The 25,666-nt window shown below is 33.4% G+C and overlaps 20 non-coding genes across 20 annotated transcripts; all 20 read right to left on the bottom strand.

Annotated features, from left to right (window-relative positions):
• Positions 1-522: 522 nt before the first annotated feature.
• TRNAK-UUU (transfer RNA lysine (anticodon UUU)) lies at positions 523-595 on the bottom strand. Its single transcript has one exon. It is a non-coding gene; the product is annotated as a tRNA-Lys (tRNA).
• Positions 596-1,174: 579 nt separating this feature from the next.
• Positions 1,175-1,247, bottom strand: TRNAK-UUU (transfer RNA lysine (anticodon UUU)). Its single transcript has one exon. It is a non-coding gene; the product is annotated as a tRNA-Lys (tRNA).
• Positions 1,248-1,826: 579 nt separating this feature from the next.
• Positions 1,827-1,899, bottom strand: TRNAK-UUU (transfer RNA lysine (anticodon UUU)). The gene has a single exon. It is a non-coding gene; the product is annotated as a tRNA-Lys (tRNA).
• Positions 1,900-5,732: 3,833 nt separating this feature from the next.
• TRNAK-UUU (transfer RNA lysine (anticodon UUU)) lies at positions 5,733-5,805 on the bottom strand. The gene has a single exon. It is a non-coding gene; the product is annotated as a tRNA-Lys (tRNA).
• Positions 5,806-6,384: 579 nt separating this feature from the next.
• On the bottom strand, positions 6,385-6,457 carry TRNAK-UUU (transfer RNA lysine (anticodon UUU)). The gene has a single exon. It is a non-coding gene; the product is annotated as a tRNA-Lys (tRNA).
• Positions 6,458-8,336: 1,879 nt separating this feature from the next.
• On the bottom strand, positions 8,337-8,409 carry TRNAK-UUU (transfer RNA lysine (anticodon UUU)). The gene has a single exon. It is a non-coding gene; the product is annotated as a tRNA-Lys (tRNA).
• Positions 8,410-9,640: 1,231 nt separating this feature from the next.
• On the bottom strand, positions 9,641-9,713 carry TRNAK-UUU (transfer RNA lysine (anticodon UUU)). The gene has a single exon. It is a non-coding gene; the product is annotated as a tRNA-Lys (tRNA).
• A 1,879-nt stretch (positions 9,714-11,592) lies between these two features.
• TRNAK-UUU (transfer RNA lysine (anticodon UUU)) lies at positions 11,593-11,665 on the bottom strand. Its single transcript has one exon. It is a non-coding gene; the product is annotated as a tRNA-Lys (tRNA).
• A 579-nt stretch (positions 11,666-12,244) lies between these two features.
• TRNAK-UUU (transfer RNA lysine (anticodon UUU)) lies at positions 12,245-12,317 on the bottom strand. Its single transcript has one exon. It is a non-coding gene; the product is annotated as a tRNA-Lys (tRNA).
• A 1,228-nt stretch (positions 12,318-13,545) lies between these two features.
• On the bottom strand, positions 13,546-13,618 carry TRNAK-UUU (transfer RNA lysine (anticodon UUU)). Its single transcript has one exon. It is a non-coding gene; the product is annotated as a tRNA-Lys (tRNA).
• Positions 13,619-14,849: 1,231 nt separating this feature from the next.
• On the bottom strand, positions 14,850-14,922 carry TRNAK-UUU (transfer RNA lysine (anticodon UUU)). Its single transcript has one exon. It is a non-coding gene; the product is annotated as a tRNA-Lys (tRNA).
• Positions 14,923-16,149: 1,227 nt separating this feature from the next.
• TRNAK-UUU (transfer RNA lysine (anticodon UUU)) lies at positions 16,150-16,222 on the bottom strand. The gene has a single exon. It is a non-coding gene; the product is annotated as a tRNA-Lys (tRNA).
• Positions 16,223-17,453: 1,231 nt separating this feature from the next.
• On the bottom strand, positions 17,454-17,526 carry TRNAK-UUU (transfer RNA lysine (anticodon UUU)). The gene has a single exon. It is a non-coding gene; the product is annotated as a tRNA-Lys (tRNA).
• Positions 17,527-18,105: 579 nt separating this feature from the next.
• Positions 18,106-18,178, bottom strand: TRNAK-UUU (transfer RNA lysine (anticodon UUU)). Its single transcript has one exon. It is a non-coding gene; the product is annotated as a tRNA-Lys (tRNA).
• Positions 18,179-19,409: 1,231 nt separating this feature from the next.
• TRNAK-UUU (transfer RNA lysine (anticodon UUU)) lies at positions 19,410-19,482 on the bottom strand. The gene has a single exon. It is a non-coding gene; the product is annotated as a tRNA-Lys (tRNA).
• A 1,851-nt stretch (positions 19,483-21,333) lies between these two features.
• TRNAK-UUU (transfer RNA lysine (anticodon UUU)) lies at positions 21,334-21,406 on the bottom strand. Its single transcript has one exon. It is a non-coding gene; the product is annotated as a tRNA-Lys (tRNA).
• A 578-nt stretch (positions 21,407-21,984) lies between these two features.
• Positions 21,985-22,057, bottom strand: TRNAK-UUU (transfer RNA lysine (anticodon UUU)). The gene has a single exon. It is a non-coding gene; the product is annotated as a tRNA-Lys (tRNA).
• A 579-nt stretch (positions 22,058-22,636) lies between these two features.
• Positions 22,637-22,709, bottom strand: TRNAK-UUU (transfer RNA lysine (anticodon UUU)). Its single transcript has one exon. It is a non-coding gene; the product is annotated as a tRNA-Lys (tRNA).
• Positions 22,710-23,940: 1,231 nt separating this feature from the next.
• Positions 23,941-24,013, bottom strand: TRNAK-UUU (transfer RNA lysine (anticodon UUU)). The gene has a single exon. It is a non-coding gene; the product is annotated as a tRNA-Lys (tRNA).
• A 1,227-nt stretch (positions 24,014-25,240) lies between these two features.
• Positions 25,241-25,313, bottom strand: TRNAK-UUU (transfer RNA lysine (anticodon UUU)). The gene has a single exon. It is a non-coding gene; the product is annotated as a tRNA-Lys (tRNA).
• Between the last annotated feature and the right edge of the window lie 353 nt (positions 25,314-25,666).

Below are 25,666 nucleotides of genomic sequence, written 5' to 3'. Positions count from 1 at the left end.
TTGCTGTGCAATTACAAAAAATGTGGAAAAATATATGTGTTACTGCAATCATGAACTGAAAGACTTGGCTTGTAGGGTATCTTGATGAAATATATTTTAGTTTCCTCTGTGTTTAAGATGTAAATTCTTAGATTCGTTAAGTATCACCTTACTTCAATAATCACATTCAATTATTTTTGTCAAAGAGGTTTGATTTATTATTTGTCTAATTTAATCACTGTGTGCCTATCAAAGAAGGATGGATTTGAGTTTCTGATGAAATAAAGTCTTTAGAACTGACATGTAGCGATACTACTTTGTGATGATTATATTACTAGATGCCAATAATGTGTGCCTATTGAAGAGTGATAAAGTCCATTCTTAATATTCTACAGAATCTTTCCAATCTATTCACCTTCCCATTGAATAATAAACATAATCAGCATCAACAATTAAAAGATGGCTACCTGTAGGAATGGATAATTTTATACTCTGCAAAATTGTCCATTTCACAAACAAAAACACCATTGTTTAAAAGACACTTGCCTGAACAGGAACTTGAACCCTGGACCCTCAGATTAAAAGTCTGAAGCTCTACCGACTGAGCTATCCAGGCTCTGAGCTCTGAAGTTGCCATATTAGAAACTGCTCGAAATATATAAAACATGACAATTTGCTGTGCAATTACAAAAAATGTGGAAAAATATATGTGTTACTGCAATCATGAACTGAAAGACTTGGCTTGTAGGGTATCTTGATGAAATATATTTTAGTTTCCTCTGTGTTTAAGATGTAAATCCTTAGATTCGTTAAGTATCACCTTACTTCAATAATCACATTCAATTATTTTTGTCAAAGAAGTTTGATTTATTACTTGTCTAATTTAATCACTGTGTGCCTATCAAAGAAGGATGGATTTGAGTTCCTGATTAAATAAAGTCTTTAGAACTGACATGTAGCGATACTACTTTGTGATGATTATATTACTAGATTCCAATAATGTGTGCATATTGAAGAGTGATAAAGTCCATTCTTAATATTCTACAGAATCTTTCCAATCTATACACCTTCCCATTGAATCATGAACATAATCAGCATCAACAATTAAAAGATGGCTGCCTGCAGGAATGTATAATTTTAAACTCTGCAAAATTGTCCATTTCACAAACAAAAACACCATTGTTTAAAAGACACTCGCCTGAACAGGGACTTGAACCCTGGACCCTCAGATTAAAAGTCTGAAGCTCTACCGACTGAGCTATCCAGGCTCTGAGCACTGAATTTGCCATATTAGAAACTGCTCGAAATATATAAAACATGACAATTTGCTGTGCAATTACAAAAAATGTGGAAAAATATATGTGTTACTGCAATCATGAACTTAAAGACTTGGCTTGTAGGGTATCTTGATGAAATATATTTTAGTTTCCTCTGTGTTTAAGATGTAAATCCTTAGATTCGTTAAGTATCACCTTACTTCAATAATCACATTCAATTATTTTTGTCAAAGAGGTTTGATTTATTACTTGGCTAATTTAATCACTGTGTGCCTATCAAAGAAGGATGGATTTGAGTTCCTGATTAAATAAAGTCTTTAGAACTGACATGTAGCGATACTACTTTGTGATGATTATATTACTAGATGCCAATAATGTGTGCATATTGAAGAGTGATAAAGTCCATTCTTAATATTCTACAGAATCTTTCCAATCTATACACCTACCCATTGAATAATGAACATAATCAGCATCAACAATTAAAAGATGGCTGCCTGCAGGAATGGATAATTTTAAACTCTGCAAAATTGTCCATTTCACAAACAAAAAAACCATTGTTTAAAAGACACTCGCCTGAACAGGGACTTGAACCCTGGACCCTCAGATTAAAAGTCTGATGCTCTACCGACTGAGCTATCCAGGGTCTGAGTGCTGAAATTGCCATATTGGAAACTGCACGAAATATATATAAAACATGACAATTTGCTGTTCAATTACAAAAAATGTGGAAAAATATATGTGTTACTGCTATCATGAACTAAAAGACTTGGCTTGTAGGGTCTCTTGATGAAATATATTTTAGTTTCCTCTGTGTTTAAGATGTAAATCCTTAGATTCGTTAAGTATCACCTTACTTCAATAATCACATTCAATTATTTTGTCAAAGAGGTTTGATTTATTACTTGTCTAATTTAATCACTGTGTGCCTATCAAAGAAGGATGGATTTGAGTTCCTGATTAAATAAAGTCTTTAGAACTGACATGTAGCGATACTACTTTGTGATGATTACATTACTAGATGCCAATAATGTGTGCATATTGAAGAGTGATAAAGTCCATTCTTAATATTCTACAGAATCTTTCCAATCTATATACCTTCCCATTGAATAATGAACATAATCAGCATCAACAATTAAAAGATGGCTGCCTGCAGGAATGGATAATTTTAAACTCTGCAAAATTGTCCATTTCACAAACAAAAAAACCATTGTTTAAAAGACACTCGCCTGAACAGGGACTTGAACCCTGGACCCTCAGATTAAAAGTCTGATGCTCTACCGACTGAGTTATCCTGGCTCTGAGTGCTGAAGTTGCCATATTGGAAACTGCTCGAAATATATAAAACATGACAATTTGCTGTGCAATTACAAAAAATGTGGAAAAATATATGTGTTACTGCAATCATGAACTGAAAGACTTGGCTTGTAGGGTCTCTTGATGAAATATATTTTAGTTTCCTCTGTGTTTAAGATGTAAATCCTTAGATTCATTAAGTATCACCTTACTTCAATAATCACTTTCAATTATTTTTGTCAAAGAGGTTTGATTTATTACTTGTCTAATTTAACCACTGTGTGCCTATCAAAGAAGGATGGATTTGAGTTCCTGATGAAATAAAGTCTTTAGAACTAACATGTAGCGATACTACTTTGTGATGATTATATTACTAGATGCCAACAATTTGTGCCTATTGAAGAGTGATAAAGTCCATTCTTAATATTCTACAGAATCTTTCCAATCTTTTCACCTTCCCATTGAATAATGAACATAAGCATCAACAATTAAAAGATGGCTGCCTGCAGGAATGGATAATTTTAAACTCTGCAAAATTGTCCATTTCACAAACAAAAACACCATTGTTTAAAAGACACTCGCCTGAATAGGGACTTGAACCCTGGACCCTCAGATTAAAAGGCTGATGCTCTACCGACTGAGCTATCCATTCTCTGAACACTGACGTTGCCATATTGGAAACTGCTCGAAATATATAAAACATGACAATTTGATGTGCAATTACAAAAAATGTGGAAAAATATATGTGTTACTGCAATCATGAACTGAAAGACTTGGCTTGTAGGGTATCTTGATGAAATATATTTTAGTTTCCTCTGTGTTTAAGATGTAAATTCTTAGATTCGTTAAGTATCACCTTACTTCAATAATCACATTCAATTATTTTTGTCAAAGAGGTTTGATTTATTATTTGTCTAATTTAATCACTGTGTGCCTATCAAAGAAGGATGGATTTGAGTTCCTGATGAAATAAAGTCTTTAGAACTGACATGTAGCGATACTACTTTGTGATGATTATATTACTAGATGCCAATAATGTGTGCCTATTGAAGAGTGATAAAGTCCATTCTTAATATTCTACAGAATCTTTCCAATCTATTCACCTTCCCATTGAATAATGAACATAATCAGCATCAACAATTAAAAGATGGCTACCTGTAGGAATGGATAATTTTATACTCTGCAAAATTGTCCATTTCACAAACAAAAACACCATTGTTTAAAAGACACTCGCCTGATCAGGAACTTGAACCCTGGACCCTCAGATTAAAAGTCTGAAGCTCTACCGACTGAGCTATCCAGGCTCTGAGCTCTGAAGTTGCCATATTAGAAACTGCTCGAAATATATAAAACATGACAATTTGCTGTGCAATTACAAAAAATGTGGAAAAATATATGTTACTGCAATCATGAACTGAAAGACTTGGCTTGTAGGGTATCTTGATGAAATATATTTTAGTTTCCTCTGTGTTTAAGATGTAAATCCTTAGATTCGTTCAGTATCACCTTACTTCAATAATCACATTCAATTATTTTTGTCAAAGAGGTTTGATTTATTACTTGTCTAATTTAATCTCTGTGTGCCTATCAAAGAAGGATGAAGTTGAGTTCCTGATGAAATAAAGTCTTTAGAACTGACATGTAGCAATACTACTTTGTGATGATTATATTACTAGATGCCAATAATGTGTGCCTATTGAAGAGTGATAAAGTCCATTCTTAATATTCTACAGAATCTTTCCAATCTATTCACCTTCCCATTGAATAATGAACATAATCAGCATCAACAATTAAAAGATGTCTGCCTGCAGGAATGGATAATTTTATACTCTGCAAAATTGTCCATTTCACAAACAAAAACACCGTTGTTTAAAAGACACTCGCCTGAACAGGAACTTGAACCCTGGACCCTCAGATTAAAAGTCTGAAGCTCTACCGACTGAGCTATCCAGTCTCTGAGCACTAAAGTTGCCATATTAGAAACTGCTCGAAATATATAAAACATGACAATTTGCTGTGCAATTACAAAAAATGTGGAAAAATATATGTGTTACTGCAATCATGAACTTAAAGACTTGGCTTGTATGGTATCTTGATGAAATATATTTTAGTTTCCTCTGTGTTTAAGATGTAAATCCTTAGATTCGTTAAGTATCACCTTACTTCAATAATCACATTCAATTATTTTTGTCAAAGAGGTTTGATTTATTACTTGTCTAATTTAATCACTGTGTGCCTATCAAAGAAGGATGGATTTGAGTTCCTGATTAAATAAAGTCTTTAGAACTGACATGTAGCGATACTACTTTGTGATGATTATATTACTAGATGCCAATAATGTGTGCATATTGAAGAGTGATAAAGTCCATTCTTAATATTCTACAGAATCTTTCCAATCTATACACCTTCCCATTGAATAATGAACATAATCCTCATCAACAATTAAAAGATGGCTGCCTGCAGGAATGGATAATTTTAAACTCTGCAAAATTGTCCATTTCACAAACAAAAACACCATTGTTTAAAAGACACTCGCCTGAACAGGGACTTGAACCCTGGACCCTCAGATTAAAAGTCTGATGCTCTACCGACTGAGTTATCCTGGCTCTGAGTGCTGAAGTTGCCATATTGGAAAACTGCTCGAAATATATAAAACATGACAATTTGCTGTGCAATTACAAAAAATGTGGAAAAATATATGTGTTACTGCAATCATGAACTGAAAGACTTGGCTTGTAGGGTCTCTTGATGAAATATATTTTAGTTTCCTCTGTGTTTAAGATGTAAATCCTTAGATTCATTAAGTATCACCTTACTTCAATAATCACATTCAATTATTTTTGTCAAAGAGGTTTGATTTATTACTTGTCTAATTTAACCACTGTGTGCCTATCAAAGAAGGATGGATTTGAGTTCCTGATGAAATAAAGTCTTTAGAACTAACATGTAGCGATACTACTTTGTGATGATTATATTACTAGATGCCAACAATTTGTGCCTATTGAAGAGTGATAAAGTCCATTCTTAATATTCTACAGAATCTTTCCAATCTTTTCACCTTCCCATTGAATAATGAACATAAGCATCAACAATTAAAAGATGGCTGCCTGAAGGAATGGATAATTTTAAACTCTGCAAAATTGTCCATTTCACAAACAAAAAGACCATTGTTTAAAAGACACTCACCTGAACAGGGACTTGAACCCTGGACCCTCAGATTAAAAGTCTGACGCTCTACCGACTGAGCTATCCAGGCTCTGAGTGCTGAAGTTGCCATATTGGAAACTGCTCGAAATATATAAAACATGACAATTTGATGTGCAATTACAAAAAATGTGGAAAAATATATGTGTTACTGCAATCATGAACTGAAAGACTTGGCTTGTAGGGTATCTTGATGAAATATATTTTAGTTTCCTCTGTGTTTAAGATGTAAATTCTTAGATTCGTTAAGTATCACCTTACTTCAATAATCACATTCAATTATTTTTGTCAAAGAGGTTTGATTTATTATTTGTCTAATTTAATCACTGTGTGCCTATCAAAGAAGGATGGATTTGAGTTCCTGATGAAATAAAGTCTTTAGAACTGACATGTAGCGATACTACTTTGTGATGATTATATTACTAGATGCCAATAATGTGTGCCTATTGAAGAGTGATAAAGTCCATTCTTAATATTCTACAGAATCTTTCCAATCTATTCACCTTCCCATTGAATAATGAACATAATCAGCATCAACAATTAAAAGATGGCTACCTGTAGGAATGGATAATTTTATACTCTGCAAAATTGTCCATTTCACAAACAAAAACACCATTGTTTAAAAGACACTCGCCTGAACAGGAACTTGAACCCTGAACCCTCAGATTAAAAGTCTGAAGCTCTACCGACTGAGCTATCCAGGCTCTGAGCTCTGAAGTTGCCATATTAGAAACTGCTCGAAATATATAAAACATGACAATTTGCTGTGCAATTACAAAAAATGTGGAAAAATATATGTGTAACTGCAATCATGAACTGAAAGACTTGGCTTGTAGGGTATCTTGATGAAATATATTTTAGTTTCCTCTGTGTTTAAGATGTAAATCCTTAGATTCGTTAAGTATCACCTTACTTCAATAATCACATTCAATTATTTTTGTCAAAGAAGTTTGATTTATTACTTGTCTAATTTAATCACTGTGTGCCTATCAAAGAAGGATGGATTTGAGTTCCTGATTAAATAAAGTCTTTAGAACTGACATGTAGCGATACTACTTTGTGATGATTATATTACTAGATGCCAATAATGTGTGCATATTGAAGAGTGATAAAGTCCATTCTTAATATTCTACAGAATCTTTCCAATCTATACACCTTCCCATTGAATAATGAACATAATCAGCATCAACAATTAAAAGATGGCTGCCTGCAGGAATGGATAATTTTAAACTCTGCAAAATTGTCCATTTCACAAACAAAAAAACCATTGTTTAAAAGACACTCGCCTGAACAGGGACTTGAACCCTGGACCCTCAGATTAAAAGTCTGTTGCTCTACCGACTGAGTTATCCTGGCTCTGAGTGCTGAAGTTGCCATATTGGAAACTGCTCGAAATATATAAAACATGACAATTTGCTGTGCAATTACAAAAAATGTGGAAAAATATATGTGTTACTGCAATCATGAACTGAAAGACTTGGCTTGTATGGTCTCTTGATGAAATATATTTTAGTTTCCTCTGTGTTTAAGATGTAAATCCTTAGATTCGTTAAGTATCACCTTACTTCAATAATCACATTCAATTATTTTGTCAAAGAGGTTTGATTTATTACTTGTCTAATTTAATCACTGTGTGCCTATCAAAGAAGGATGGATTTGAGTTCCTGATTAAATAAAGTCTTTAGAACTGACATGTAGCGATACTACTTTGTGATGATTACATTACTAGATGCCAATAATGTGTGCATATTGAAGAGTGATAAAGTCCATTCTTAATATTCTACAGAATCTTTCCAATCTATATACCTTCCCATTGAATAATGAACATAATCAGCATCAACAATTAAAAGATGGCTGCCTGCAGGAATGGATAATTTTAAACTCTGCAAAATTGTCCATTTCACAAACAAAAAAACCATTGTTTAAAAGACACTCGCCTGAACAGGGACTTGAACCCTGGACCCTCAGATTAAAAGTCTGATGCTCTACCGACTGAGTTATCCTGGCTCTGAGTGCTGAAGTTGCCATATTGGAAACTGCTCGAAATATATAAAACATGACAATTTGCTGTGCAATTACAAAAAATGTGGAAAAATATATGTGTTACTGCAATCATGAACTGAAAGACTTGGCTTGTAGGGTCTCTTGATGAAATATATTTTAGTTTCCTCTGTGTTTAAGATGTAAATCCTTAGATTCATTAAGTATCACCTTACTTCAATAATCACTTTCAATTATTTTTGTCAAAGAGGTTTGATTTATTACTTGTCTAATTTAACCACTGTGTGCCTATCAAAGAAGGATGGATTTGAGTTCCTGATGAAATAAAGTCTTTAGAACTAACATGTAGCGATACTACTTTGTGATGATTATATTACTAGATGCCAACAATTTGTGCCTATTGAAGAGTGATAAAGTCCATTCTTAATATTCTACAGAATCTTTCCAATCTTTTCACCTTCCCATTGAATAATGAACATAAGCATCAACAATTAAAAGATGGCTGCCTGCAGGAATGGATAATTTTAAACTCTGCAAAATTGTCCATTTCACAAACAAAAAGACCATTGTTTAAAAGACACTCACCTGAACAGGGACTTGAACCCTGGACCCTCAGATTAAAAGTCTGACGCTCTACCGACTGAGCTATCCAGGCTCTGAGTGCTGAAGTTGCCATATTGGAAACTGCTCGAAATATATAAAACATGACAATTTGCTGTGCAATTACAAAAAATGTGGAAAAATATATGTGTTACTGCAATCATGAACTGAAAGACTTGGCTTGTAGGGTATCTTGATGAAATATATTTTAGTTTCCTCTGTGTTTAAGATGTAAATCCTTAGATTCGTTAAGTATAACCTTACTTCAATAATCACATTCAATTATTTTTGTCAAAGAAGTTTGATTTATTACTTGTCTAATTTAATCACTGTGTGCCTATCAAAGAAGGATGGATTTGAGTTCCTGATTAAATAAAGTCTTTAGAACTGACATGTAGCGATACTACTTTGTGATGATTATATTACTAGATGCCAATAATGTGTGCCTATTGAAGAGTGATAAAGTCCATTCTTAATATTCTACAGAATCTTTCCAATCTATTAACCTTCCCATTGAATAATGAACATAATCAGCATCAACAATTAAAAGATGGCTGCCTGCAGGAATGGATAATTTTAAACTCTGCAAAATTGTCCATTTCACAAACAAAAACACCATTGTTTAAAAGACACTCGCCTGAATAGGGACTTGAACCCTGGACCCTCAGATTAAAAGGCTGATGCTCTACCGACTGAGCTATCCATTCTCTGAACACTGAAGTTGCCATATTGGAAACTGCTCGAAATATATAAAACATGACAATTTGATGTGCAATTACAAAAAATGTGGAAAAATATATGTGTTACTGCAATCATGAACTGAAAGACTTGGCTTGTAGGGTATCTTGATGAAATATATTTTAGTTTCCTCTGTGTTTAAGATGTAAATTCTTAGATTCGTTAAGTATCACCTTACTTCAATAATCACATTCAATTATTTTTGTCAAAGAGGTTTGATTTATTATTTGTCTAATTTAATCACTGTGTGCCTATCAAAGAAGGATGGATTTGAGTTCCTGATGAAATAAAGTCTTTAGAACTGACATGTAGCGATACTACTTTGTGATGATTATATTACTAGATGCCAATAATGTGTGCCTATTGAAGAGTGATAAAGTCCATTCTTAATATTCTACAGAATCTTTCCAATCTATTCACCTTCCCATTGAATAATGAACATAATCAGCATCAACAATTAAAAGATGGCTACCTGTAGGAATGGATAATTTTATACTCTGCAAAATTGTCCATTTCACAAACAAAAACACCATTGTTTAAAAGACACTCGCCTGAACAGGAACTTGAACCCTGGACCCTCAGATTAAAAGTCTGAAGCTCTACCGACTGAGCTATCCAGGCTCTGAGCTCTGAAGTTGCCATATTAGAAACTGCTCGAAATATATAAAACATGACAATTTGCTGTGCAATTACAAAAAATGTGGAAAAATATATGTTACTGCAATCATGAACTGAAAGACTTGGCTTGTAGGGTATCTTGATGAAATATATTTTAGTTTCCTCTGTGTTTAAGATGTAAATCCTTAGATTCGTTCAGTATCACCTTACTTCAATAATCACATTCAATTATTTTTGTCAAAGAGGTTTGATTTATTACTTGTCTAATTTAATCTCTGTGTGCCTATCAAAGAAGGATGAAGTTGAGTTCCTGATGAAATAAAGTCTTTAGAACTGACATGTAGCAATACTACTTTGTGATGATTATATTACTAGATGCCAATAATGTGTGCCTATTGAAGAGTGATAAAGTCCATTCTTAATATTCTACAGAATCTTTCCAATCTATTCACCTTCCCATTGAATAATGAACATAATCAGCATCAACAATTAAAAGATGTCTGCCTGCAGGAATGGATAATTTTATACTCTGCAAAATTGTCCATTTCACAAACAAAAACACCGTTGTTTAAAAGACACTCGCCTGAACAGGAACTTGAACCCTGGACCCTCAGATTAAAAGTCTGAAGCTCTACCGACTGAGCTATCCAGTCTCTGAGCACTAAAGTTGCCATATTAGAAACTGCTCGAAATATATAAAACATGACAATTTGCTGTGCAATTACAAAAAATGTGGAAAAATATATGTGTTACTGCAATCATGAACTTAAAGACTTGGCTTGTATGGTATCTTGATGAAATATATTTTAGTTTCCTCTGTGTTTAAGATGTAAATCCTTAGATTCGTTAAGTATCACCTTACTTCAATAATCACATTCAATTATTTTTGTCAAAGAGGTTTGATTTATTACTTGTCTAATTTAATCACTGTGTGCCTATCAAAGAAGGATGGATTTGAGTTCCTGATTAAATAAAGTCTTTAGAACTGACATGTAGCGATACTACTTTGTGATGATTATATTACTAGATGCCAATAATGTGTGCATATTGAAGAGTGATAAAGTCCATTCTTAATATTCTACAGAATCTTTCCAATCTATACACCTTCCCATTGAATAATGAACATAATCCTCATCAACAATTAAAAGATGGCTGCCTGCAGGAATGGATAATTTTAAACTCTGCAAAATTGTCCATTTCACAAACAAAAACACCATTGTTTAAAAGACACTCGCCTGAACAGGGACTTGAACCCTGGACCCTCAGATTAAAAGTCTGATGCTCTACCGACTGAGTTATCCTGGCTCTGAGTGCTGAAGTTGCCATATTGGAAAACTGCTCGAAATATATAAAACATGACAATTTGCTGTGCAATTACAAAAAATGTGGAAAAATATATGTGTTACTGCAATCATGAACTGAAAGACTTGGCTTGTAGGGTCTCTTGATGAAATATATTTTAGTTTCCTCTGTGTTTAAGATGTAAATCCTTAGATTCATTAAGTATCACCTTACTTCAATAATCACATTCAATTATTTTTGTCAAAGAGGTTTGATTTATTACTTGTCTAATTTAACCACTGTGTGCCTATCAAAGAAGGATGGATTTGAGTTCCTGATGAAATAAAGTCTTTAGAACTAACATGTAGCGATACTACTTTGTGATGATTATATTACTAGATGCCAACAATTTGTGCCTATTGAAGAGTGATAAAGTCCATTCTTAATATTCTACAGAATCTTTCCAATCTTTTCACCTTCCCATTGAATAATGAACATAAGCATCAACAATTAAAAGATGGCTGCCTGAAGGAATGGATAATTTTAAACTCTGCAAAATTGTCCATTTCACAAACAAAAAGACCATTGTTTAAAAGACACTCACCTGAACAGGGACTTGAACCCTGGACCCTCAGATTAAAAGTCTGACGCTCTACCGACTGAGCTATCCAGGCTCTGAGTGCTGAAGTTGCCATATTGGAAACTGCTCGAAATATATAAAACATGACAATTTGATGTGCAATTACAAAAAATGTGGAAAAATATATGTGTTACTGCAATCATGAACTGAAAGACTTGGCTTGTAGGGTATCTTGATGAAATATATTTTAGTTTCCTCTGTGTTTAAGATGTAAATTCTTAGATTCGTTAAGTATCACCTTACTTCAATAATCACATTCAATTATTTTTGTCAAAGAGGTTTGATTTATTATTTGTCTAATTTAATCACTGTGTGCCTATCAAAGAAGGATGGATTTGAGTTCCTGATGAAATAAAGTCTTTAGAACTGACATGTAGCGATACTACTTTGTGATGATTATATTACTAGATGCCAATAATGTGTGCCTATTGAAGAGTGATAAAGTCCATTCTTAATATTCTACAGAATCTTTCCAATCTATTCACCTTCCCATTGAATAATGAACATAATCAGCATCAACAATTAAAAGATGGCTACCTGTAGGAATGGATAATTTTATACTCTGCAAAATTGTCCATTTCACAAACAAAAACACCATTGTTTAAAAGACACTCGCCTGAACAGGAACTTGAACCCTGGACCCTCAGATTAAAAGTCTGAAGCTCTACCGACTGAGCTATCCAGGCTCTGAGCTCTGAAGTTGCCATATTAGAAACTGCTCGAAATATATAAAACATGACAATTTGCTGTGCAATTACAAAAAATGTGGAAAAATATATGTGTAACTGCAATCATGAACTGAAAGACTTGGCTTGTAGGGTATCTTGATGAAATATATTTTAGTTTCCTCTGTGTTTAAGATGTAAATCCTTAGATTCGTTAAGTATCACCTTACTTCAATAATCACATTCAATTATTTTTGTCAAAGAAGTTTGATTTATTACTTGTCTAATTTAATCACTGTGTGCCTATCAAAGAAGGATGGATTTGAGTTCCTGATTAAATAAAGTCTTTAGAACTGACATGTAGCGATACTACTTTGTGATGATTATATTACTAGATGCCAATAATGTGTGCATATTGAAGAGTGATAAAGTCCATTCTTAATATTCTACAGAATCTTTCCAATCTATACACCTTCCCATTGAATAATGAACATAATCAGCATCAACAATTAAAAGATGGCTGCCTGCAGGAATGGATAATTTTAAACTCTGCAAAATTGTCCATTTCACAAACAAAAAAACCATTGTTTAAAAGACACTCGCCTGAACAGGGACTTGAACCCTGGACCCTCAGATTAAAAGTCTGTTGCTCTACCGACTGAGTTATCCTGGCTCTGAGTGCTGAAGTTGCCATATTGGAAACTGCTCGAAATATATAAAACATGACAATTTGCTGTGCAATTACAAAAAATGTGGAAAAATATATGTGTTACTGCAATCATGAACTGAAAGACTTGGCTTGTATGGTCTCTTGATGAAATATATTTTAGTTTCCTCTGTGTTTAAGATGTAAATCCTTAGATTCATTAAGTATCACCTTACTTCAATAATCACATTCAATTATTTTTGTCAAAGAGGTTTGATTTATTACTTGTCTAATTTAACCACTGTGTGCCTATCAAAGAAGGATGGATTTGAGTTCCTGATGAAATAAAGTCTTTAGAACTAACATGTAGCGATACTACTTTGTGATGATTATATTACTAGATGCCAACAATTTGTGCCTATTGAAGAGTGATAAAGTCCATTCTTAATATTCTACAGAATCTTTCCAATCTTTTCACCTTCCCATTGAATAATGAACATAAGCATCAACAATTAAAAGATGGCTGCCTGCAGGAATGGATAATTTTAAACTCTGCAAAATTGTCCATTTCACAAACAAAAAGACCATTGTTTAAAAGACACTCACCTGAACAGGGACTTGAACCCTGGACCCTCAGATTAAAAGTCTGACGCTCTACCGACTGAGCTATCCAGGCTCTGAGTCCTGAAGTTGCCATATTGGAAACTGCTCGAAATATATAAAACATGACAATTTGCTGTGCAATTACAAAAAATGTGGAAAAATATATGTGTTACTGCAATCATGAACTGAAAGACTTGGCTTGTAGGGTATCTTGATGAAATATATTTTAGTTTCCTCTGTGTTTAAGATGTAAATCCTTAGATTCGTTAAGTATAACCTTACTTCAATAATCACATTCAATTATTTTTGTCAAAGAAGTTTGATTTATTACTTGTCTAATTTAATCACTGTGTGCCTATCAAAGAAGGATGGATTTGAGTTCCTGATTAAATAAAGTCTTTAGAACTGACATGTAGCGATACTACTTTGTGATGATTATATTACTAGATGCCAATAATGTGTGCCTATTGAAGAGTGATAAAGTCCATTCTTAATATTCTACAGAATCTTTCCAATCTATTAACCTTCCCATTGAATAATGAACATAATCAGCATCAACAATTAAAAGATGGCTGCCTGCAGGAATGGATAATTTTAAACTCTGCAAAATTGTCCATTTCACAAACAAAAACACCATTGTTTAAAAGACACTCGCCTGAATAGGGACTTGAACTCTGGACCCTCAGATTAAAAGGCTGATGCTCTACCGACTGAGCTATCCATTCTCTGAACACTGAAGTTGCCATATTGGAAACTGCTCGAAATATATAAAACATGACAATTTGCTGTGCAATTACAAAAAATGTGGAAAAATATATGTGTTACTGCAATCATGAACTGAAAGACTTGGCTTGTAGGGTATCTTGATGAAATATATTTTAGTTTCCTCTGTGTTTAAGATGTAAATTCTTAGATTCGTTAAGTATCACCTTACTTCAATAATCACATTCAATTATTTTTGTCAAAGAGGTTTGATTTATTATTTGTCTAATTTAATCACTGTGTGCCTATCAAAGAAGGATGGATTTGAGTTCCTGATGAAATAAAGTCTTTAGAACTGACATGTAGCGATACTACTTTGTGATGATTATATTACTAGATGCCAATAATGTGTGCCTATTGAAGAGTGATAAAGTCCATTCTTAATATTCTACAGAATCTTTCCAATCTATACACCTTCCCACTGAATAATGAACATAATCAGCATCAACAATTAAAAGATGGCTGCCTGCAGGAATGGATAATTTTATACTCTGCAAAATTGTCCATTTCACAAACAAAAACACCATTGTTTAAAAGACACTCACTTGAACAGGGTCTTGAACCCTGGACCCTCAGATTAAAAGTCTGAAGCTCTACCGACTGAGCTATCCAGGCTCTGAGTACTGAATTTGCCATATTAGAAACTGCTCGAAATATATAAAACATGACAATTTGCTGTGCAATTACAAAAAATGTGGAAAAATATATGTGTTACTGCAATCATGAACTTAAAGACTTGGCTTGTAGGGTATCTTGATGAAATATATTTTAGTTTCCTCTGTGTTTAATATGTAAATCCTTAGATTCGTTAAGTATCACCTTACTTCAATAATCACATTCAATTATTTTTGTCAAAGAGGTTTGATTTATTACTTGTCTAATTAAACCACTGTGTGCCTATCAAAGAAGGATGGATTTGAGTTCCTGATGAAATAAAGTCTTTAGAACTAACATGTAGCGATACTACTTTGTGATGATTATATTACTAGATGCTAACAATTTGTGCCTATTGAAGAGTGATAAAGTCCATTCTTAATATTCTACAGAATCTTTCCAATCTATACACCTTCCCATTGAATAATGAACATAATCAGCATCAACAATTAAAAGATGGCTGCCTGCAGGAATGGATAATTTTAAACTCTGCAAAATTGTCCATTTCACAAACAAAAAAACCATTGTTTAAAAGACACTCGCCTGAACAGGGACTTGAACCCTGGACCCTCAGATTAAAAGTCTGATGCTCTACCGACTGAGTTATCCTGGCTCTGAGTGCTGAAGTTGCCATATTGGAAACTGCTCGAAATATATAAAACATGACAATTTGCTGTGCAATTACAAAAAATGTGGAAAAATATATGTGTTACTGCAATCATGAACTGTAAGACTTGGCTTGTATGGTCTCTTGATGAAATATATTTTAGTTTCCTCTGTGTTTAAGATGTAAATCCTTAGATTCATTAAGTATCACCTTACTTCAATAATCACATTCAATTATTTTTGTCAAAGAGGTTTGATTTATTACTTGTCTAATTAAACCACTGTGTGCCTATCAAAGAAGGATGGATTTGAGTTCCTGATGAAATAAAGTCTTTAGAACTAACATGTAGCGATACTACTTTGTGATGATTATATTACTAGATGCTAACAATTTGTGCCTATTGAAGAGTGATAAAGTCCATTCTTAATATTCTACAGAATCTTTCCAATCTTTTCACCTTCCCATTGAATAATGAACATAAGCATCAACAATTAAAAGATGGCTGCCTGCAGGATGGATAATTTTAAACTCTGCAAAATTGTCCATTTCACAAACAAAAAGACCATTGTTTAAAAGACACTCACCTGAACAGGGACTTGAACCCTGGACCCTCAGATTAAAAGTCTGACGCTCTACCGACTGAGCTATCCAGGCTCTGAGTGCTGAAGTTGCCATATTGGAAACTGCTCGAAATATATAAAACATGACAATTTGCTGTGCAATTACAAAAAATGTGGAAAAATATATGTGTTACTGCAATCATGAACTGAAAGACTTGGCTTGTAGGGTCTCTTGATGAAATATATTTTAGTTTCCTCTGTGTTTAAGTTGTAAATCCTTAGATGCTTTAAGTATCACCTCACTTCAATAATCACATTCAATTATTTTTGTCAAAGAGGTTTGATTTATTATTTGTCTAATTTAATCACTGTGTGCCTATCAAAGAAGGAAGGATTTGAGTTCCTGATGAAATAAAGTCTTTAGAACTGACATGTAGCGATACTACTTTGTGATGATTATATTACTAGATGCCAATAATGTGTGCCTATTGAAGAGTGATAAAGTCCATTCTTAATATTCTACAGAATCTTTCCAATCTATTAACCTTCCCATTGAATAATGAACATAATCAGCATCAACAATTAAAAGATGGCTGCCTGCAGGAATGGATAATTTTAAACTCTGCAAAATTGTCCATTTCACAAACAAAAACACCATTGTTTAAAAGACACTCGCCTGAACAGGGACTTGAACCCTGGACCCTCAGAGTAAAAGTCTGATGCTCTACCGACTGAGCTATCCATTCTCTGAACACTGAAGTTGCCATATTGGAAACTGCTCGAAATATATAAAACATGACAATTTGATGTGCAATTACAAAAAATGTGGAAAAATATATGTGTTACTGCAATCATGAACTGAAAGACTTGGCTTGTAGGGTATCTTGATGAAATATATTTTAGTTTCCTCTGTGTTTAAGATGTAAATTCTTAGATTCGTTAAGTATCACCTTACTTCAATAATCACATTCAATTATTTTTGTCAAAGAGGTTTGATTTATTATTTGTCTAATTTAATCACTGTGTGCCTATCAAAGAAGGATGGATTTGAGTTCCTGATGAAATAAAGTCTTTAGAACTGACATGTAGCGATACTACTTTGTGATGATTATATTACTAGATGCCAATAATGTGTGCCTATTGAAGAGTGATAAAGTCCATTCTTAATATTCTACAGAATCTTTCCAATCTATTCACCTTCCCATTGAATAATGAACATAATCAGCATCAACAATTAAAAGATGGCTACCTGTAGGAATGGATAATTTTATACTCTGCAAAATTGTCCATTTCACAAACAAAAACACCATTGTTTAAAAGACACTCGCCTGAACAGGAACTTGAACCCTGGACCCTCAGATGAAAAGTCTGAAGCTCTACCGACTGAGCTATCCAGGCTCTGAGCTCTGAAGTTGCCATATTAGAAACTGCTCGAAATATATAAAACATGACAATTTGCTGTGCAATTACAAAAAATGTGGAAAAATATATGTGTTACTGCAATCATGAACTGAAAGACTTGGCTTGTAGGGTATCTTGATGAAATATATTTTAGTTTCCTCTGTGTTTAAGATGTAAATCCTTAGATTCGTTAAGTATCACCTTACTTCAATAATCACATTCAATTATTTTTGTCAAAGAAGTTTGATTTATTACTTGTCTAATTTAATCACTGTGTGCCTATCAAAGAAGGATGGATTTGAGTTCCTGATTAAATAAAGTCTTTAGAACTGACATGTAGCGATACTACTTTGTGATGATTATATTACTAGATGCCAATAATGTGTGCATATTGAAGAGTGATAAAGTCCATTCTTAATATTCTACAGAATCTTTCCAATCTATACACCTTCCCATTGAATAATGAACATAATCAGCATCAACAATTAAAAGATGGCTGCCTGCAGGAATGGATAATTTTAAACTCTGCAAAATTGTCCATTTCACAAACAAAAACACCATTGTTTAAAAGACACTCGCCTGAACAGGGACTTGAACCCTGGACCCTCAGATTAAAAGTCTGAAGCTCTACCGACTGAGCTATCCAGGCTCTGAGCACTGAATTTGCCATATTAGAAACTGCTCGAAATATATAAAACATGACAATTTGCTGTGCAATTACAAAAAATGTGGAAAAATATATGTGTTACTGCAATCATGAACTTAAAGACTTGGCTTGTAGGGTATCTTGATGAAATATATTTTAGTTTCCTCTGTGTTTAAGATGTAAATCCTTAGATTCGTTAAGTATCACCTTACTTCAATAATCACATTCAATTATTTTTATCAAAGAGGTTTGATTTATTACTTGTCTAATTTAATCACTGTGTGCCTATCAAAGAAAGATGGATTTGAGTTCCTGATTAAATAAAGTCTTTAGAACTGACATGTAGCGATACTACTTTGTGATGATTATATTACTAGATGCCAATAATGTGTGCATATTGAAGAGTGATAAAGTCCATTCTTAATATTCTACAGAATCTTTCCAATCTATACACCTTCCCATTGAATAATGAACATAATCAGCATCAACAATTAAAAGATGGCTGCCTGCAGGAATGGATAATTTTAAACTCTGCAAAATTGTCCATTTCACAAACAAAAAAACCATTGTTTAAAAGACACTCGCCTGAACAGGGACTTGAACCCTGGACCCTCAGATTAAAACTCTGATGCTCTACCGACTGAGTAATCCTGGCTCTGAGTGCTGAAGTTGCCATATTGGAAACTGCTCGAAATATATAAAACATGACAATTTGATGTGCAATTACAAAAAATGTGGAAAAATATATGTGTTACTGCAATCATGAACTGAAAGACTTGGCTTGTAGGGTATCTTGATGAAATATATTTTAGTTTCCTCTGTGTTTAAGATGTAAATTCTTAGATTCGTTAAGTATCACCTTACTTCAATAATCACATTCAATTATTTTTGTCAAAGAGGTTTGATTTATTATTTGTCTAATTTAATCACTGTGTGCCTATCAAAGAAGGATGGATTTGAGTTCCTGATGAAATAAAGTCTTTAGAACTGACATGTAGCGATACTACTTTGTGATGATTATATTACTAGATGCCAATAATGTGTGCCTATTGAAGAGTGATAAAGTCCATTCTTAATATTCTGCAGAATCTTTCCAATCTATTCACCTTCCCATTGAATAATGAACATAATCAGCATCAACAATTAAAAGATGGCTACCTGTATGAATGGATAATTTTATACTCTGCAAAATTGTCCATTTCACAAACAAAAACACCATTGTTTAAAAGACACTCGCCTGAACAAGAACTTGAACCCTGGACCCTCAGATTAAAAGTCTGAAGCTCTACCGACTGAGCTATCCAGGCTCTGAGCTCTGAAGTTGCCATATTAGAAACTGCTCAAAATATATAAAACATGACAATTTGCTGTGCAATTACAAAAAATGTGGAAAAATATATGTGTTACTGCAATCATGAACTGAAAGACTTGGCTTGTAGGGTATCTTGATGAAATATATTTTAGTTTCCTCTGTGTTTAAGATGTAAATCCTTAGATTCGTTAAGTATCACCTTACTTCAATAATCACATTCAATTATTTTTGTCAAAGAAGTTTGATTTATTACTTGTCTAATTTAATCACTGTGTGCCTACCAAAGAAGGATGGATTTGAGTTCCTGATGAAATAAAGTCTTTAGAACTGACATGTAGCGATACTACTTTGTGATGATTATATTACTAGATGCCAATAATGTGTGCATATTGAAGAGTGATAAAGTCCATTCTTAATATTCTACAGAATCTTTCCAATCTATACACCTTCCCATTGAATAATGAACATAATCAGCATCAACAATTAAAAGATGGCTGCCTGCAGGAATGGATAATTTTAAACTCTGCAAAATTGTCCATTTCACAAACAAAAGGGACTTGAACCCTGGACCCTCAGATTAAAAGTCTGAAGCTCTTCTGACTGAGCTATCCAGGCTCTGAGCACTGAATTTGCCATATTAGAAACTGCTCGAAATATATAAAACATGACAATTTGCTGTGCAATTACAAAAAATGTGGAAAAATATATGTGTTACTGCAATCATGAACTTAAAGACTTGGCTTGTAGGGTATCTTGATTAAATATATTTTAGTTTCCTCTGTGTTTAAGATGTAAATCCTTAGATTCGTTAAGTATCACCTTACTTCAATAATCACATTCAATTATTTTTGTCAAAGAGGTTTGATTTATTACTTGTCTAATTTAATCACTGTGTGCCTATCAAAGAAGGATGGATTTGAGTTCCTGATTAAATAAAGTCTTTAGAACTGACATGTAGCGATACTACTTTGTGATGATTATATTACTAGATGCCAATAATGTGTGCATATTGAAGAGTGATAAAGTCCATTCTTAACATTCTACAGAATCTTTCCAATCTATACACCTTCCCATTGAATAATGAACATAATCAGCATCAACAATTAAAAGATGGCTGCCTGCAGGAATGGATAATTTTAAACTCTGCAAAATTGTCCATTTCACAAACAAAAAAACCATTGTTTAAAAGACACTCGCCTGAACAGGGACTTGAACCCTGGACCCTCAGATTAAAAGTCTGATGCTCTACCGACTGAGTAATCCTGGCTCTGAGTGCTGAAGTTGCCATATTGGAAACTGCTCGAAATATATAAAACATGACAATTTGCTGTGCAATTACAAAAAATGTGGAAACATATATGTGTTACTGCAATCATGAACTGAAAGACTTGGCTTGTAGGGTCTCTTGATGAAATATATTTTAGTTTCCTCTGTGTTTAAGTTGTAAATCCTTAGATGCTTTAAGTATCACCTCACTTCAATAATCACATTCAATTATTTTTGTCAAAGAGGTTTGATTTATTACTTGTCTAATTTAATCACTGTGTGCCTATCAAAGAAGGATGGATTTGAGTTCCTGATGAAACAAAGTCTTTAGAACTGACATGTAGTGATACTACTTTGTGATGACTATATTACTAGATGCCAATAATGTGTGCCTATTGAAGAGTGATAAAGTCCATTCTTAATATTCTAAAGAATCTCTCCAATCTATACACCTTCCCATTGAATAATGAACATAATCAGCATCAACAATTAAAAGATGGCTGCCTGCAGGAATGGATGATTTTAAACTCTGCAAAATTGTCCATTTCACAAACAAAAAAACCATTGTTTAAAAGACACTCGCCTGAACAGGGACTTGAACCCTGGACCCTCAGATTAAAAGTCTGATGCTCTACCGACTGAGCTATCCAGGGTCTGAGCGCTGAAATTGCCATATTGGAAACTGCACGAAATCTATAAAACATGACAATTTGCTGTTCAATTACAAAAAATGTGGAAAAATATATGTGTTACTGCTATCATGAACTAAAAGACTTGGCTTGTAGGGTCTCTTGATGAAATATATTTTAGTTTCCTCTGTGTTTAAGATGTAAATCCTTAGATTCGTTAAGTATCACCTTACTTCAATAATCACATTCAATTATTTTGTCAAAGAGGTTTGATTTATTACTTGTCTAATTTAATCACTGTGTGCCTATCAAAGAAGGATGGATTTGAGTTCCTGATGAAATAAAGTCTTTAGAACTAACATGTAGCGATACTACTTTGTGATGATTATATTACTAGATGCCAATAATGTGTGCCTATTGAAGAGTGATAAAGTCCATTCTTAATATTCTACAGAATCTTTCCAATCTATTAACCTTCCCATTGAATAATGAACATAATCAGCATCAACAATTAAAAGATGGCTACCTGTAGGAATGGATAATTTTATACTCTGCAAAATTGTCCATTTCACAAACAAAAACACCATTGTTTAAAAGACACTCGCCTGAACAGGAACTTGAACCCTGGACCCTCAGATTAAAAGTCTGAAGCTCTACCGACTGAGCTATCCAGGCTCTGAGCTCTGAAGTTGCCATATTAGAAACTGCTCGAAATATATAAAACATGACAATTTGCTGTGCAATTACAAAAAATGTGGAAAAATATATGTGTTACTGCAATCATGAACTGAAAGACTTGGCTTGTAGGGTATCTTGATGAAATATATTTTAGTTTCCTCTGTGTTTAAGATGTAAATTCTTAGATTCGTTAAGTATCACCTTACTTCAATAATCATATTCAATTATTTTTGTCAAAGAGGTTTGATTTATTATTTGTCTAATTTAATCACTGTGTGCCTATCAAAGAAGGATGGATTTGAGTTCCTGATGAAATAAAGTCTTTAGAACTGACATGTAGCGATACTACTTTGTGATGATTATATTACTAGATGCCAATAATGTGTGCATATTGAAGAGTGATAAAGTCCATTCTTAATATTCTACAGAATCTTTCCAATCTATACACCTTCCCATTGAATAATGAACATAATCAGCATCAACAATTAAAAGATGGCTGCCTGCAGGAATGGATAATTTTAAACTCTGCAAAATTGTCCATTTCACAAACAAAAACACCATTGTTTAAAAGACACTCGCCTGAACAGGGACTTGAACCCTGGACCCTCAGATTAAAAGTCTGAAGCTCTACCGACTGAGCTATCCAGGATCTGAGCACTGAATTTGCCATATTAGAAACTGCTCGAAATATATAAAACATGACAATTTGCTGTGCAATTACAAAAAATGTGGAAAAATATATGTGTTACTGCAATCATGAACTTAAAGACTTGGCTTGTAGGGTATCTTGATGAAATATATTTTAGTTTCCTCTGTGTTTAAGATGTAAATCCTTAGATTCGTTAAGTATCACCTTACTTCAATAATCACATTCAATTATTTTTGTCAAAGAGGTTTGATTTATTACTTGTCTAATTTAATCACTGTGTGCCTATCAAAGAAGGATGGATTTGAGTTCCTGATTAAATAAAGTCTTTAGAACTGACATGTAGCGATACTACTTTGTGATGATTATATTACTAGATGCCAATAATGTGTGCATATTGAAGAGTGATAAAGTCCATTCTTAACATTCTACAGAATCTTTCCAATCTATTAACCTTCCCATTGAATAATGAACATAATCAGCATCAACAATTAAAAGATGGCTGCCTGCAGGAATGGATAATTTTAAACTCTGCAAAATTGTCCATTTCACAAACAAAAACACCATTGTTTAAAAGACACTCGCCTGAATAGGGACTTGAACTCTGGACCCTCAGATTAAAAGGCTGATGCTCTACCGACTGAGCTATCCATTCTCTGAACACTGAAGTTGCCATATTGGAAACTGCTCGAAATATATAAAACATGACAATTTGCTGTGCAATTACAAAAAATGTGGAAAAATATATGTGTTACTGCAATCATGAACTGAAAGACTTGGCTTGTAGGGTATCTTGATGAAATATATTTTAGTTTCCTCTGTGTTTAAGATGTAAATTCTTAGATTCGTTAAGTATCACCTTACTTCAATAATCACATTCAATTATTTTTGTCAAAGAGGTTTGATTTATTATTTGTCTAATTTAATCACTGTGTGCCTATCAAAGAAGGATGGATTTGAGTTCCTGATGAAATAAAGTCTTTAGAACTGACATGTAGCGATACTACTTTGTGATGATTATATTACTAGATGCCAATAATGTGTGCCTATTGAAGAGTGATAAAGTCCATTCTTAATATTCTACAGAATCTTTCCAATCTATACACCTTCCCACTGAATAATGAACATAATCAGCATCAACAATTAAAAGATGGCTGCCTGCAGGAATGGATAATTTTATACTCTGCAAAATTGTCCATTTCACAAACAAAAACACCATTGTTTAAAAGACACTCACTTGAACAGGGTCTTGAACCCTGGACCCTCAGATTAAAAGTCTGAAGCTCTACCGACTGAGCTATCCAGGCTCTGAGTACTGAATTTGCCATATTAGAAACTGCTCGAAATATATAAAACATGACAATTTGCTGTGCAATTACAAAAAATGTGGAAAAATATATGTGTTACTGCAATCATGAACTTAAAGACTTGGCTTGTAGGGTATCTTGATGAAATATATTTTAGTTTCCTCTGTGTTTAATATGTAAATCCTTAGATTCGTTAAGTATCACCTTACTTCAATAATCACATTCAATTATTTTTGTCAAAGAGGTTTGATTTATTACTTGTCTAATTAAACCACTGTGTGCCTATCAAAGAAGGATGGATTTGAGTTCCTGATGAAATAAAGTCTTTAGAACTAACATGTAGCGATACTACTTTGTGATGATTATATTACTAGATGCTAACAATTTGTGCCTATTGAAGAGTGATAAAGTCCATTCTTAATATTCTACAGAATCTTTCCAATCTATACACCTTCCCATTGAATAATGAACATAATCAGCATCAACAATTAAAAGATGGCTGCCTGCAGGAATGGATAATTTTAAACTCTGCAAAATTGTCCATTTCACAAACAAAAAAACCATTGTTTAAAAGACACTCGCCTGAACAGGGACTTGAACCCTGGACCCTCAGATTAAAAGTCTGATGCTCTACCGACTGAGTTATCCTGGCTCTGAGTGCTGAAGTTGCCATATTGGAAACTGCTCGAAATATATAAAACATGACAATTTGCTGTGCAATTACAAAAAATGTGGAAAAATATATGTGTTACTGCAATCATGAACTGTAAGACTTGGCTTGTATGGTCTCTTGATGAAATATATTTTAGTTTCCTCTGTGTTTAAGATGTAAATCCTTAGATTCATTAAGTATCACCTTACTTCAATAATCACATTCAATTATTTTTGTCAAAGAGGTTTGATTTATTACTTGTCTAATTAAACCACTGTGTGCCTATCAAAGAAGGATGGATTTGAGTTCCTGATGAAATAAAGTCTTTAGAACTAACATGTAGCGATACTACTTTGTGATGATTATATTACTAGATGCTAACAATTTGTGCCTATTGAAGAGTGATAAAGTCCATTCTTAATATTCTACAGAATCTTTCCAATCTTTTCACCTTCCCATTGAATAATGAACATAAGCATCAACAATTAAAAGATGGCTGCCTGCAGGATGGATAATTTTAAACTCTGCAAAATTGTCCATTTCACAAACAAAAAGACCATTGTTTAAAAGACACTCACCTGAACAGGGACTTGAACCCTGGACCCTCAGATTAAAAGTCTGACGCTCTACCGACTGAGCTATCCAGGCTCTGAGTGCTGAAGTTGCCATATTGGAAACTGCTCGAAATATATAAAACATGACAATTTGCTGTGCAATTACAAAAAATGTGGAAAAATATATGTGTTACTGCAATCATGAACTGAAAGACTTGGCTTGTAGGGTCTCTTGATGAAATATATTTTAGTTTCCTCTGTGTTTAAGTTGTAAATCCTTAGATGCTTTAAGTATCACCTCACTTCAATAATCACATTCAATTATTTTTGTCAAAGAGGTTTGATTTATTATTTGTCTAATTTAATCACTGTGTGCCTATCAAAGAAGGAAGGATTTGAGTTCCTGATGAAATAAAGTCTTTAGAACTGACATGTAGCGATACTACT

Source organism: Pseudophryne corroboree, chromosome 1 (assembly GCF_028390025.1).
Source record: "Pseudophryne corroboree isolate aPseCor3 chromosome 1, aPseCor3.hap2, whole genome shotgun sequence".
Classification (NCBI taxonomy): Eukaryota; Metazoa; Chordata; class Amphibia; order Anura; family Myobatrachidae; genus Pseudophryne; species Pseudophryne corroboree.
This window is presented reverse-complemented; position numbering and strand designations above follow the sequence as displayed.